We start from the raw sequence: 16,648 nt of genomic DNA, 5'->3' as shown, positions 1-16,648 counted from the left end.
CCATTCGTAAATCTCTCAGTGATGACTGGAGTTTACGGTTTGGAACCGTAGCTGCTGCGTGGTACCACAAATAAGTGACGACTTTTTTCTGGACCTCCGGTTTTTTTTTCTTGCCTGAATCAGTCATGGGGAACGTGTTTTCTAACTCCCGAAAGACGCCTTTACAATGCCTAATTTCCAATTTACGTACTCTAAAAATTAAAGGTACCATAAAAACTAAACAACTAACTTTTTACTGCCAGGAGGTCTGGCCAACCTACCCGCTTATTGGCAAGCCTTGGCCCAAAAAAGGAACATTTGACCCCTGCATTCTCAGGAACTTGTACGATTTTTGTCAAGCTGGCAACAAGTTATTGGAACTCCCTTATGTCCAAGCCTTTCTTATTCTGAGAACACGCCCATCTCTCATTAAGTCTTGTGCTCCCGCTGAGATACTTTTAGCTAAGTCTACTGCGCCGCAAACTTTTCCACCCTGCCCTCAGGATTCGCTTGAGGACGTTCCTCCGGTGTTTTCCCGGCCGCCGCCTGCCTACCACCAAACTCGTGCCCTGCCGTTACCTCCCGCCGGGCCACTCTCCCCTCCCTCTATGCCTGATTCTCCCAGCAGCTCTAATCCCTCTCCGTTGCAGATACCTCCCGCCGTGCGATCGTCTCCCTCTCTGCCTTCCGGGACCCATAACTCTCCCAGCAGCTTTAATCCCTCTGTTAGCGCTTCCTCGCAGTCTCCAACTTCCTCTCCTGAGAATTCTGTATCCCCTACAGCATTCTCACCGCCTGCCCACCATGCTAGATCTCGGTCACTATGTCCTTCCAGCAGGTCGCGTGATTGTTTCAGCTTGTGCGGGGAACAGTCGCCATGTTGCAACCCTCTGCCACGTGGCATGGCGCCGCCATGTTCCGGAGGGCCACATGGCAACAGGGCGCCGCCATGTTTCGGGCCACATGACAGGGCGCCGCCATGTTCCCAGGACCCTCACTGTCAACAGGCGTCTCCTTGTGGCTCCTCTTATGGACTACAACAGCCGCCCTATTGCAGTGCACATGACGCTTCATTGTGCTGCCGACAGCAGTCCTCTAGCTGCGAGGCACACAGTGAGACGCCATCTGCTCGTGTTTCCCAGGGTGACCGGCAGCAGCTCTGTAGCCGCTCTACAGATGATTGCTCACATGCGCCTACCGGAAGGATGGCTGCTCAGTGGCCCTCTGCTCCGGAATCTCCTCAGGCTCTGCTACCGCTTCGGGAGCAAGCTGGCCCCGAGGGACTTGTTAACATCCATGTGCCTTTTTCCCTTTCTGATCTATCCCAGACTGTCCATAAATTAGGTAGCTTTTCTGTTGACCCACAGAATTATATCAGGCAATTTGAATTCATTACTAATTGTTATGATTTACATTTTAAGGACGTTTATAATGACTCTGGGCCTATAGCTGTGCCAGAGCAGGACAAGCATACTAACTATAACAAACTTTTAAAACAGGTCCAGGAGGCTAATCAAAACCCAGCTGTGTTCCTAAATTGGCTTTCTAATCCTCGCGCCCTTCGAGCAGTTCCAGCTTTGTGCACTGTGTCGGGCCGCCTCCCAGCCCCTCCCCCATGCGCCGTCCCAGCCCCTCCCTCCCCTGTGTGTCGCCGTCGCCGCCGCTGCCACCTTACACGTTTCCGGGGGCAGTCCGAGCCCGCCCCTGCGCGCTACATCCCAGCGCTTGCCCCACCCACTGGGCGTGCTCTGCCGGAGCGCCGCGAAACAGCAGCTCAGCGGCTCTGCTCAGGCATGCTTTTCTACAATTTGGCTCCGCTCAAAAGATGCTTTTTATTACAATTCTCAAACCATTTAATCAAGGTTTTTGGCCACCTGATAATTTTACCAGCCTAGTTTATCAATCAAAGCCTTCACCAATCTCCTGTTTAACAACTAATGTTATAAATTCCTTTTTGCTAGGAACCACTAGCTCTATTTCAAGACAAGGGTTTTCTTCAAAGTTTATTTTATTTGTCTTGGTTCATACCACTGCAAATAACAACTTTAAAAGTAAATGTGTTCAGAATTTGACAGTATTAGATCAGTTTTGATAGATTTATTCATAAGATTGCTAAACCTTTACTGCAAAACATTTCCATTAAAGCCTTGTTTGGCAGACTAAAGCTTTGTTAATTCTACGTGTCACCCTATATTAAAAAAAAAGCGATATGCCATCCAGATAAAGCCTGCTCTCTAATCCAAAATGCCAATATTAAATTCCTGCATACTTACTTAATTCTACTATAGTCCAAATCCCAAACAAAAAGGCAAAACTTGACCTTCAAACCTTAGAGAGATCTTAATATGGTTTTTTATATTTTTAACACTTGTGACACTTGGAGTTCTGAGACAGGTAAACCTACACAAGGTGGAGCTGCCTGCCCCCTCCATGGACCACGCTCAAATGCAGCAGAAGATACTGGGCAACAAAATGCCCCATCCTGGCATTCTTTGAGACCTTACTCCAGGGCTACTGGACTGTCCTAGCCACCAGAGAGTGGGTAAGTCATCCTAAGTAATAGCCCTCACAGGAAATGTCGACACTGCCAGATTTGTCACCGACAGAAAATCGCTGCTGAAGACTGAGAAAGTTCAGGGCAACAACAGCCTCCTTTGAGGTGTCCGTCTCAGATTCCAAGTCGCACAAAACTCTCAGGTAAGACATTCTCTATATTTGTGGACATAGAGGCCATATATACAGAGTTCTTCCTGAGTATTCAGGCTGCTATATTAAGTCCTCAATCTCTGGGGGTATTGATGGTCAACCTATGCCATTTACAAACAGGGCCTATTTTGTGCAGGTCCCAGTCTTCTCACTTGGTTTATACTTTTTCAGGATACATAAAAGCCTTTCTCATACTTGCTAAAGTTCTGTTACAGCAAATCATTCCAAGGACTACAACCAGGTTACAGTGACCCATGCCTAAATCAAAGTTGCTAGACTGCCATCCTGGTTTCACATCACTCAGGCTAAGAGGTGCCCTCCCAGCCCTAAATCTCATCATTCTGAGTGGTCATCTCATCTTCTGTCACCTACCCGTCTCCGTCTCACAAAGGCCGCGCAGCCACAGTTAACAGGCTAAGTCATGTTTTGTTATCCACTTTGGTTCCTAATTTCTTACATTCTATTAATGATCATTTTTACAGCAGGACTCTTTAACAGTATTGCCTACAGACTCCAACATCATGCATTCCAGAGACAAGCCTCACCAACCTACCGTCTTAACTTTTATGCTTTCAGATGGGGGAATAATCACCTCTCATAACTCCACTCCTCCTAACCCCACGTTTAATTTTCAGAATTCTGCCTCACCGTGGAAATGTTTCTACCTCAACATGGTCCTGATAGAATGATATGTCTAAATCAAAGGCACCTTTCCTTCTACCTCACCTGGGTCCTTAAATATGACAGTGCCATGTCTCCTCATAACATTTTGTCTCTTTGTTTTTCCAGTCTGACATACATGCATTCACCAGTGAAGTTGTCCTGGCCAAAACACCTGGCAGCAGCGTCTACCTGGGCATCAACCTTCATCCCGTCGACTCCCCTAGGCTTCAGTACAGCGCCCTTTGCCAGCAGGAAGTAGTTAAAGAGAGAAATCTTCGCCCCTTTTCATAATAATAACCATAAGACGGGATATGAAAGGTTTTGGCCCAGACAGGACACTGTAGCCAGGAAAGCCACAACCGGAAGCAGGAAGCCCCATCTTGCCCTGCCCCTAGGAAGTTACCTGTGACGCCATCTTCCCGCCCCTGGGAATTTACATATGGCGCCAAACCTAGGACCAATGGGCTACCTGTGTATCCCTAATGCCCGCCTTAGGTTCCACCCCAAACCGAGGCTATTTACAGGCCCCCATGCCACGTGTCCGCCGGAGAGATCGCCGGACGCCAGCGGTGGGGTGCCGGTCATCTCTCTCCGTGTTCTCAGAATAAAGGCCGCTTTTTATTTTATATTTCTCATCTTTTGTTAATATTTTTCATCTTTTGGAAATAACTCTATCAGTTTTGTAGTCCAGAATCTTTCAGAAGCCAAGTGAATGGTGAGTCTTCACAGACAAGTGTGTGTTATGCAGAACATTCCGGATAGGAGCTCTTCGGAAGCGAGGATTGCTGTCGTTTTGTTTTGTTTTGTTTCTCGGTGTGAATTCGGAGGACTCCCAGGCCTAGATCACTTTGCAGAAGAGCATGTTGCTAAACACGGAGCCCAGGAAACGTGGTCTTAGGCACACAGAGTCTCTCTCTCCATCTTTATGTGAATTTGCAGTGACATTCTCCCCACTCCCTCCCATGGAAACTTTGAAGAATTGCCTCCTGCCTGGGCACAGACCCTGGCAGCCTTTTAGAAGCGACAGCCGTGCCTCTATCAGGGCAGTGAGCTCAGAGGCTGCAGCAAAGCGCGGCTGTGAGTGGGGGCAGCGGCCAGGGAGGGGTAAAGGGGGTGTCTTACCCAGCCTGGGGGAGGAGGCATACAGGAGCAAGCAGGGGGAGATTCTCCACCAAGCCTCAGATTCACAACCACAAGCACAACGGCCACCCGCCACAACAGGGAGCTAGACGACAGGAAGCAGAGGAGGAGGAACAGGGGTGTTCTCCACTCTGGGCTCTTTATCATGAGTCTGCGGTCGCTGGATCCCAACGAGCCTTTTCCTGATTCTGAAAGGACAGCCCAGCTGCCTGCTGTCCCCTACTCTAGATTCAGCCTTTTGATTCTTCAGAGTCACATTTAAAAAACTGTTCATCTCCCCAGGAGTGGCAGCTTAATGTGGGAGTGATCGCATATCAGACAGCGTATCCAAAATGCAATTCCTGATTTTCTATGCCATTCCCATAGGAACCAATGCCCATTCCGTTGCTAACACTGTAAACGTATCCTTTTTTTTTTTTTTTTTTTTGTCTTTTTATCGGTACCAGGGATTGAACTCAGGACTGCCTGCTTACAAAGCAGGTGCTTATGCCGCTGAGCTAAACCTCCAGCCCCTAAATGTATCCTTTCTCCTGCTGTTTGTCCTCTGTCGTTTCTCATCTTTTTTTTTTTTGTCTTTTTTCCCCCCTCTTGCATCATGTACTTACTTCTCTGTCTGCTGGTCTATCTATCCACAGCCGCCACCCTCGTCCAAGCCAATAGCTCATTTGCAGTGTTCACCCATGAGCTCCCGCACCCTCAGCCACCCTCCTCTGCCAGGAGCTGTAACTACTGTGCACTCACCCCGCTTTCCAGCTCAGCACCCAGGACTCGGTTTGTGGAAGAGCTGAATGAATCTGAGAGAAAGTCTTCTCCAAGCCTCTGCTGCTGGAGATAGCAATTGTGAATTCCCTTTAGTGTGCTCAAGAGTGGTCTTGAGAGAAACTTGTTTTGTTTTGTATTATTTTGCTTTGCTTTGTGTACTTTCATTTGAGACAGGGTCTTGCTTTGTAGTTGAGGTTGGCCTTGAACTCACGACAAAGCCCAGAGTGGCCTGGAACTTACACCAGTCCTCCTCCCTCAGCCTCCCAAGTACCGTTCTTACAGGTGTGGCCACTCTGCCCAGGACTGAAAAAACTCTTGATGTGTTTTTGAGGATAATCTGCCCTCAAATCATTCTAAACCAGTTAGACAATAAAAGATAAAACTTGATTTAGAACTTAAATTTTCTAAGCTTCACGTATCAAAGTATCTGGAAGGCGGCCATCTGTTGTCGAAGTCCCTAATGGCACACACTGCAAACAGCTTAAGAGAAGGTTCTGGATAGATTAAGTAACAGATGCTTTTGAGTTAAGATTACAGGGAGCAGCCCACACAAAGAAAAGATCCCTTTTAAACTTGGTGGAATTCAGGGCCAAACTCTCAGGAAGAAAAACCAGCCACCTCCACATGGGGGTGACCCAAGGCAGCTGTGCAGCGTGTGAGTGACCCGAGGTCTCACTTCTGTCCTGTCTCCCGCCTCCCGGCCGCCCCTTTGCCTTTCTATCAGCAGGTGCACAGGAGAGGAAGGGAAAATCTCAGAGAAGTTAATCTAACAGCGCTGAAGAAGCTTCACAGAGAGCAGGCTGACCTTGTACAACGCCAACAGCTTGTTCTTTGAATTGTTCTTTGTTTTTCTGGGATTCTGTCTCCATTTTTATTGTCTTCCCTTTGTCCTTCCTTAGAAACGTCTGCTTGCCTTCTAGACTCACTCCTAGAGGGAGGAGGGCTCCAAGAACTCCAGTATCTAATGTAATATATCCTGCGGGGAAACTGAGGCTCAGAGAGATGATGTGTTTGCCCTGACAGTTGGAAATCAAGTCTTAACTTATGGCCTCAAATCCTCTCACTATGCGACGCTGTGCTGCTTCTTTAAGGTGGTACTGAAGAGAAACTAAACTCTAGTCATGGCAGAAAAAATGTTCTTTTATTGGAAAAAATAAGCAATGTCATAAATGTGTGTGTGCTTTCCAAAGGTTTCTTGAATGAAATTGTTAAGTCTAGGTAACAGAGATGTCAGTTAACAGAAATATCAGTTAAATTAGAAAACAAGAAATGTTTTCAAAATTAGTGTAGTCTTTAGATTTCTAATTTGTCTCTGTAACTAGCTGTCTGGCTGGTATCTATCAAGGGCCAAGCTCCAATAACGCCCTCACCACACTCCACTAAGCAGTGAGAACCTCGGACCTGGATGAATTCAAGAAGCTCTTGTGTATCTTTTTGGTTTCTTCATGTTTTCCCATGGATTTGGTTGAAATTAAAACAAAAATGAAATGCCAAAGGGATTACTTTTGATAGAAATGTTCAGGGAAGGACTGTTTCACCCTTTAAACATGGGTGACAATATAAGGCCTGTGGCTCTCTAGGACAGAAAAAGATTAATGAAGGATAATGGCTCAAAATATAATGTGGTTTTTAGAACATGAGACTTTTTATTTTACCTTGTGCAACTGGTTGATTTTTTTCATCATTTGGATGCTAAGAAATGGGTTTATGTTTCTCATGGCCCAGATTTTCCTCGTGGTACCCTGCAGAGGGAGCAGAGCATACACAAATGGAAAGTATCTGTTATGAGCCAGGTGCATCGGTGCAGGCCTGTAATCCCAGCTCTGGGGAGACTGAGGCAAGAGGATCGCTGGGAGTTCTAGGCCAGTCTGGGGTACAAAGTGAGTTTCAAGACCAGCCTGAATCATATAGTGAAACCCTGCCTCAAATAAAAAGACCAACACACCCCTTCCTGGCCCAAAATATCTGCTATGGTTTGTATCTGAATGTCCTTCCAGAGTCTCATGCAGTCATGGGGAGCTTCAGGGCTGGCTGAACCTGGAGTTTGTAATTGGTTCGTTGTGTTGTCTAGTACTGGGATTGGCAGTGTGAGAGCTACACTCACTCTGGAGAGGGAAATAGGTGCGCTCCTCCCTTGACCTTTGGCTTTTGTTGTTTTTGATATCTGCTGCAGCTGCCGTGAATGATTAGCCTTGCACCACACCACCCTGCCTTGGAGGCAGCTGAGTGTGGATTGAAACCCCCACAAACTGTAAGCTAAATAAATCTTTCCTTCTTGCATTGTGGGTGCCCGGTATTTTTTCCCAGCAATGAGAAAGGTGACCAATACAGTATCTATTCAGCTTCCTGTGAGAGCGCCCTAAGAACCCAGCAGCTGGCCTGAACCCCCCACCTTTGCTTTAACCTGCATGGCCCCCGTGACCTGCACCTGCAGCCCCCTTCTCCCGGGTTCACTCTGCTTCCACCCACCTGGATATTTTCATTCTTGTCCTCCAATGCCACCTGCTAATCCCTGCTTTGTGGTCACCCCCTGGCCTCACCTGGTCCCTTGAGTCGGATTCCCTCTCCTCTCAGGGCTGGTCCCTTTTGCTCCCAAGGGAAGCCTTTCTGAGTTTGCCTGGAGACAGAGCTGCCTCTACCACTCAGAATCCATCCTATCATCATCCTGTTTGATTCTCTCCTAGTACTTGAGATGAAATCATTGAATCTATTTTCTCACAGTTTGTTGCCCGTACTTCTCCTCTCCCTCCAGAATCTTTAAGGATTTGCTTATCTTGTTTGTGACACATGTCTTTAGCATCTTGCATGGCCCCTGCCTCACTGAGATGCTTGCTAAATATTTGCTGACCATCTGAGCTAAAAAATAAAACGGCCCACAGGGTAGTGGGCTGCCGTTAAGTAGCAATTACAGTGTCAACTGGATTTGAAATTTTCTGACAGGAATGAAGTCTCCAAGAACAGTATTGTGGTCTGTAATAGACATAAACTCAATAGTCTAAAGCAGCTGCTTCCCAACAGGGTCTCTTCCTAAACCAAGAAGGCACTCAAACAGTCCCACGTGACGCTGACCGTCACTGTGGAAGGGACTCTTTACACCTCAGTGTGAGGGTGCGTGTTAACGGTAAGTGTGAGGGATACAAAGAGGAGGCCACCAATCATCCTTCTTTAAGGCTCTTGTAAAATAACTGTGGAAGGCAGAGGTGATTTACTCTTTGTACATTGCCCCAAACGGGGGCTGTTCATTAGCGTGGAAGGTACCTCAGCAGCCTTGTTCAGCAATGCAAGATATTGAAGTGGACTTTCAATCCTTCACCTTTGGAAATGCCCACGTTTCTATACTAATTATGATTTTTTAAAAAAACTACCTATTATTGAGTGCCTGCTATATGCCACATCTTGCCCTGGGCATTTGTACATTGACTTTTGCCCAAGGAATGATATTATTCTCACTTTCATATTTGGAGAAACCAGGACTCAGCAAAGCTCAGTAACCTGTCCAAGGTTCCGCGACGTGTGTGTGGAAGCCATGCATCCAACTCAAATGTATCCAATGACAGAACCCACGTTCCTTGTACTGTACAGCAGCCTGTTTCAAATATTTCAAACCTAGCTTCTCTACTTTTCACCTACAGGGGATCTTTTCCCAACCTCCTGCCTCTACTTGGAGCAGAGAATATCTCACACATATCAGCTGAAAACACTATAAACTTATGCAGGTTCCTTTTCAAAGAGGGTACAGTCCCCTGGCAAATGGTATGGATAGATCCACTAAATAAGGTGGCAGGTGCCATGAGGGTACCTAGAGAGAACACCAAACTGTAAAACACAAAGATGACTGACACAAACCTCTGAGGGCACAGCTCATCTATAACTGACAGGCCATGATGGGCGACAGTCTGTCTGAGTTCCCAGCATCTCCCTGGTTTCCACAGGTACTTTCCCGCCCTAATGGCCCCCCACAAAGTATTCATTGCTGAAAAGTGGCTGTGATTTCCTGACCACACGGAGGGCTGGTGACACTGAGCTCACCATGGAGCAAGACTTTCCGGTCTTCAGGAAGTGGCTCTGCTCTTCAGAGCCCCAGGGGAGGTGGATTTCACACTTTTTCCTCCAGAGATTGCTTGGGAAGTGTGGTTTTATTCCTAGTCATTATGTCTTACAAATTTGACACATCTCATCCCCCCAGTGAAGTTCTTCTTCAGCTCTGGGCTGTCTTCATAAACTCTGAACCATTAAAGAAACTAACTCGAGGGGCTACAGGGACAGCATGTGGCAGAGACACACAGACATCTACCTAGGGCAGACACTGCTGGGTAAACAGGGTGTATCAGAGGACAACTTTGAAGAGCAGTTACACTCTGCTGGGGTAACAAAGCTGACTTTTCCTTAGTGCTTCTTTGACCCATCAGGCAAATGCCTTTTGGCTTCTCTCATCTGGAGTGGTTTAGAAGGTGCCTATGACCACTGAGTTCAAAGCCAAGGAGGAGGACACTCCTCTCTGGATGTGGTTTATATAAGCAGGTGCGCGCCCATTGTGGAAAGGAGAGGCATGGGGAACTAGGGAGACAAAGAAGGCCACAGGGCTTACGGGTTCTGCTTCCTTTTCCCTTTAAGGATGGGACAGCCCAGGGTGTCCAGTTCATTGGCGCTCTTGCTGGGAGTCAGCTGGGGCCTGAGGCATGAGCTGGCTTGCACAGAGCTTGGCTTTTAAGAGAGGCAGAAATCAGAAGAAGGCTCTGACTGACATGTGAGCTGCCCAGTGCTGTCCACAGCAGCTGACCCGTCATGAGACCCAGGAAGGAAACCAACTCGAATCTCCTCGGTGAGAGCTCTGCTGCCCTGCGAGCTCCCTGCGAGGTGCTTGGTAACAGATTGACTCACATAATGGAGTGATTTTGTAATCTGTCATAATACCGTAAGCCACAGGTCCAGACTTTGACCCCTCATGGGTCTCATAAGCCTCTTAATTCAACGACACATGTTCTCCCTATGGGGAGGGAGGGAGGAGACCATCTAATTACACAGCATAGGCATACGTTTTCCCGAAGCACAAAGCATTATATTCATTAGCAACAATCTTATAAGCAGGTTCTCTTCACTAGCCTGTTAACTAATTGACAGTTAAGAATTCGTATTAATATATACAGCAGCCAAGTGTGGCTTAATCTGACAGTTTTATTAAAAATGGAGGTGAGCTCCACAAGGCAGCATGAGGGTCAGCCTGCTTATCCAGTAATCCTGCTTATCCAGGCTCTTAACTTGCCCGGGAAACAATGCCACGCTGGCAGCCAATCGCTCTCCCAGGAGTCTGCAGAGTTACTTGTGGCAGGATTGTGTTGCTGTTCCCTTTGTGACACATCGCAACGAGGAAGTGATTTTTGCCTGCGTTTTCTCAAAACCCTCCTGGCATGGTTCGCTTGCATGGCACTGAATTATCCAGGGGGTGGATTAGCCAAACTCCCCTTCTCAAGACTCCGCTGGCTGGGAACACGCTTAAGCACGTCACCACTTTGTCACTTTCTGAATCAGTTTTCAGAGTCCTCTTTTTTGTAAGTGTCTTTAGTTCTGCTGCTGTGGCTGCCGTGATGGCCTGAATCTCTTCAAGGTCGTTTCCTGTCATGGTCATTTTGGCTTTGGGAAGAGGCAGACGTCACACAGCGCCTTATTCAGGTGGATAAGGACACGTCGTCATGTCTCTGCAAGCCTGCCTTTGTGTCGGATGGCACTTGGTAGCAGCCTTCACTGTGTTTCTGATCACAGCTTGTAAAGATATTCACAAAAAGGGGCGTCCACCAAGTGGCAACCACCAAAGGATAAGTATGTTCAAGCCAAGGGAAAATGTTTTGAGGGAGATTCATGGTAACGTCTCTCTTACTGTGACACAAATTTTAAAATTTAAACATTGACTGTATATTTTGATCACCCCTGTATTTCTCAAATCATTAACAATTCCATCAAAAGTTATAGGGGCTGGGGGTTTAGCTCAGCGGCATAAGCGCCTGCCTTGAAAGCAGGCAGTCGTGAGTTCGATCCCCGGTACCGATAAAAAGGAAAAAGACAAAAAAAAAGTTATATAAAGTAATGGTAGAGATGATGAGATTTAAAGCATATAATGGCACACGCTAGTTTTTCCAGTTGGAAATTCTACCCATTTTCCGAGACTCAGTTTAAACATTCCTTCCTCCATGACTTTTTGCTTATTTATTTATTTGTGGTCCTTGGGACTGAACCTGGGGCCCCTGCACTGAGTTACATCCCCAGATGTTTTTTGCCTTTGTTTTGAGACATGGCTTCACTCAGTCGCTGCACTGCCCAGAGCGGGCTCACACCCGGACCCTCCTGCCTCAGACTCCTAAGAAGTGGGCTTGCGGCACGCACCACCACACCTGGCTTCCGCATGGTGTTTTCTCTAATTTCCCCCGATAGACAGCAAGTGTTTCCTGGTGCTTGTTTCCCAGCTTCAGTCTCAGCCCCTTTCCAAGACAGAAATATGGCCAAGGAGCTCTTCTGCTTAAAAGTATATGGAATTAAGCCGGGCGTGGTGGCTCATGCCTGTAATCCCAGTACTCGGGAGGTTGAGGTGGGAGGATCATTGCGAGTTCGAGACCAGCCTGGGCTACAAAGTAAGCTCAAGGCCCTCCTGAACTGCATAGCAAGACCCTGTCTCAAAAAAAGACAAACAAAAATATGGAATTGCAGTTTTTAATTCACTCATCTCTTGAATTCTCTAAACACTTGGCATAGCAGACAACAGAGAATCATCAAAGTACAGAACTGCACATTTTATACTAAATTAGCGAAAAAGCCAAGAGCTGAATATTTAAACTGTGTTTGTTTATGCTTCTCTTAGTCTCATCTTTTAAATCTCCCTGGAATTACATTTTTGAGTACAGTAAATGCTGTGACGTGCCACCAAAGCCTTCCCTTCAGCTACCAAGACAGCGGCCAGCAGCCCACTGCTGAGCCCTCTCAGGGCACCTGCCAGGAGGAGAGGCAAAGTTTTTGACTGCCTCCAAATGTCTCCCTGTATCTAATGACTGGTCTCTAACAGGAACAAAGGCCTGGGCCCCGGGCATAAACCTGAGGTCACCCCAGCTTCCTAGAAGTCTGCAAGACTGGCTGAGATCCCTGCCATGACTGCCTGGGGTTCAACTTCTCCCTCTGTTAGTCCTTTCCTCTCCCCACATAGAGATCAACCAGCTGGGTTCTTCCCAATAAATCTCCTTAATAGGGTGTCAGAATCTCCAAGAATCAGAACCATAATGATGAGGATATGAAAATGTAATAAATACTATATACACATTTCTTGGGATTACACTAATTTTTATCAGGACTTATCAGGACTTAAAAAAAGACCAAAATCTCAAAGAGAATTTGGGTTGTTGACTGAGTATTGACTGGGAACTGAGATTTGGCTTTGCAGTTTAAAGAGATCCACTCTAGGCAATACAAAGACTACTAGAAGGCTGCCTCTTTATGTAACCAGGGGATGCCTAATTTCCTGCCTCTCAACTGCATTTTAATCCTTCAAAGCCTAGTGTATTTCTTCAGATGATTTTGCATACTTTAAGTACTGCATGCAAAGGCTGGCCATGTCTCACTCCTGTGCTGGGTCTTCATGTATGCTGGAAACATCTACTTGCCTCATCCACACCTCATGCTGGCCAGGAGGGTCTGCCTGAAGTCCTCCTTCTTGAGATATAAGGGTCATGTGTTACTTTGGAGCATGATTTCACTCCTCTTTTTAACTAGTAACTTCTAGCAGCTTCCAATGTTGATCAGCTCACAAAGAGCTTTTGACAGACTTGTGTTTGTTCTTTTTTTTTTATTACTGTTTGTGGGTTTTTTTGTTTGTTTTTCATTTTGTTTTGTTTGGTACTTGTGCCTATCAGGCCTTTTATTTTCTGTTCAACACCCATGTATTCAGGGATATTTTGGCTCAGAACATTGTATATTCACTCTTTTCTCCTTGCTAGTTTAAAAGAAAATTATATTACATTATAAATTCATACTCATATATAATAACCTCCAACAAAATCAATAAAAATAAACTCTTCCTATTGGGTCACCCTATGTATTTATTCCAACAATCTTCTGTTTCCTTTTAAGAAAGTTTCTCTCTTCATTGTGATTATAAACTCACCGCTATACATGCTCACCAAGTTCAGTATAACTTTTATACTAATGCTGCGACTATCTTCAACCAACAGCCTCGAAAATGGGTGTTTTCTGATGCTCACAGTGTTACAGACTGTACAATGGACATTTCTTTCAGTTGGATTCCTTTTATCACAGTTTTGCCTTTAATGTCTTTACTTTTTTGCAAAAATTATGATACACCAGACAAATGGGGAATTTTCACATGGAACTGGTCAGCTTTTAAGACACCTGTCCTACATGGTGAAAAAATACTTTTTTTTTTTTGTCTTTTTCATTTTTATCAGTACCAGGGATCGAACTCACGACTGCCTGCTTCCAAGGCAGGTGCTTATGCCGCTGAGCTAAACCTCCAGCCCCAGTGAAAAAATACTTTAGTACACAAAGACTGAGTTCTAAAAATACATAAAAACATTAGTTGGAAGCCAAGAGCAATGCCACAATACAGGCGCTTTCAATGACAGCGCTGGAAAGACATTTCCTTCTTAGGTATGACTTTGCATTAATCCTTTACAACTTAGTAATTTATACTGTACCTTAGTTTTCACAGGTCCAGAGGACTTAGGCCAGTCTAGAGGATGCCATTCACCTAGTAGATCTGAACATTTATTATGAAGAAATTCTGGCAAATGACAAAAAAATTTGTTTTGTCCTATTAAAATCAGAATTTTATGATAAAGCAAGGGGCACTTTTTTTCTAATTTGCGCATCGGCAAACATACATTGATGACCATGATTTTCTGTTACACCAACAAAAAATAGAGATAAAGCTTAGGGAACTGAATGAGTAAACAATGGTTAATAAGTCGTTGCACTATTAACTAAGGAACACAACCAACAAATGTCTTGATGAGTTTTACCAGGCATCTAGAGTTTCCTGGTGATCAGTGTTGACTGACGTGTGAACTGCTATCAGGCTCTGGAAATCTGAAGCTGGATTAGATTTTAGATTGAACCTAGTTCTGCAAAGATATGTTTGAACGTTGTCATTTCAAGTATTTTGCCTGGCTGTCAGTTGTTTATGGTAGAAAGTCAGTTCTGCTGATACGTAATCCTTTCTGGACAGAAGCAAAACCCTGCTAGGTAATTCGGATTCTAGAAATTTCACCCTGTTCCCTGTCTCTGGAATCCATTCCACATCAAGTAAAATGTAAGTAGGTGCAGTCTAGATTACATGAGAAATTTAGGGAAAAACATTACTGTATTTGCAGGCCCGTTATTTTAGGTGGGAGAGTAAATTCAATCCTTATTCAATCGTGACCATAAGCAGAAGTCCCAAATGCTCCTTTAGAGTTCCCTGATTAAGCTTATAAGAAACCATATGGAAAAGGTCAAATTCATCTTCAAGTAACTTAACAGCATGTCAGAACAGAGTGCCAGGCTCGTTAGGATACAATGAAAGCTAGCATGCAAGCATATAAAATTCACAATGTGGAACATCCAATAAAAATTGGGTCGGGGATTTAGCTCAGTGATATAAGCACCTGCCTGGCAAGCGCGAGGTCATGAGTTTGATCACTGGTACTGCAAAAAACAAACAAAAAAACAATACCAGACATACACAGAAGAATAAAAATATAAGCCACATTCAGGAAAAACAAACAAACAAACATGACAGAGTTTATAGATGAGGAACTTAATGGTGTTATGAATCTAATAACTATTTGCCCATATATTAGGGAAACACTAGAATGACAAGAAAGTGTAAGAAATACGTCGTTTAAAGATCTAAAGCCTTGGATCCTCGCCTTGATGCTCGCGCTGGCTTAGCTGTCGGACCCTGCGCACTCTCTTCCCCCTGGGCTGAAGACATCTCCTCCCATCCGTCTCCTCCTCCTCTCAGTCCCCTTCTCCATCTTGAATTCATCACCTCTGCTTTCCACGGCAACGAGCCCCCCAGATTCCCACCCTAAACCCCCTCTAGCCCGTCCAACCCACAGCACAGCCAGAAGGCCTTTTCTAAAATGAAACAATGAATCTCACCTCCTGCATCACCTGTCACTGCCTTCCAACTGAGCCCGCTGCCTACACTGGGGACCAGCCGCCCTTTTTGGCCTGATGTCACCTGCTTGTCCCTTGAGTTTCTCTTGAAGTCCCGCTTTCCTCCCCTCATGGCTCTACTCCTGTGCTTGGTTCTGAGCTTTTCCGCCTGGCACGGTTCCCTCCTGACTGTTCCCAGTTGCTGCTGACTCTCTGTTCACCACCCAGCGTAACTGCCTCTTCCTCAGGGAAGACTGCTGATGACCGGGGAGCCTTCCTGTGAATTTGGTTCTGCTCCTGAAAGATGCTCTCACGTCTCTCTGATGCGCGGTACAGCACTTATCTTTCCATGTTGTAACTGCTTCATTGTCTCTTCTTGTTCCAACTGTTCCCATGGCACCCCAGGTCTAACACACGGCCAGCTTACAAAGGCATGAAGGAATGTTATTTCCCTTAATACAGTCTAGTTTTGCTCTTTCCATGCAGAATCCTGTTCCAGAGCCCTCTTCACCTGAGTTTCTGAAACCAGCTCAGCTCAGCCTTCCTGCAGATTCTCCATCTGATCCACCCAGCTCAGAGCAGCAAGATCCGTTCGTTGTTCTCAAGCCCCATCTCGATGATACCACTGCCCGTCTACAAGTCTACAATAGTGCCGAGTGCCTCTTGAATTAAATTAAAACTCCTAATCAACGGCTGCAAGGGTCTCTGCCAATTAGCCATGTCCCTGCCCCAGCACCTAACTGCTGGCTTTGCACAGGCCCTGGAAAAGCCTGGCTTCACGTGGCTTCCTGCTGCTGCCCTGCAGATCTGCTCCCTGGTCACTTCCCTCGAAGCCTGCTTTGTGGCAGTCAGTTTTCTCCTACTATAAAAATATCGCCTAGGGAGCTGGGGGTTTAGCTCAGCGGCATAAGCACCTGCCTTGCAAGCAGGCAGTCGTGAGTTTGATCCCTGGTACCGATAAAAACGAAAAAGACTATATATATATATATATATATATATATATATATATATATCGCCTAGTAACCATTTCCTTCATGAATACCTCTTAAATCAGCTCCACATGCCCTGTCCTTTCTGTCGTAACCTGTTTTCAAGTGTTGGCACTTGTGTATTCTTAGTGGCCCGTCCCCTGTGGCTCCTGCTAACCTATTTTTGTTACTGTTTCCCCTGTGACGGTTCAGCACAGCGACTCCAAGGACAAAGAGGATATCTTTCCATGGCTGTGGCTCCTGTAATTGGTTCTCACACATGCTCTGTGCAT

Source organism: Cavia porcellus, unplaced genomic scaffold (assembly GCF_034190915.1).
Source record: "Cavia porcellus strain 051 isolate PalLab524CR breed Dunkin Hartley unplaced genomic scaffold, mCavPor4.1 scaffold_7, whole genome shotgun sequence".
NCBI lineage: Eukaryota > Metazoa > Chordata > Mammalia > Rodentia > Caviidae > Cavia > Cavia porcellus.
This window is presented reverse-complemented; position numbering follows the sequence as displayed.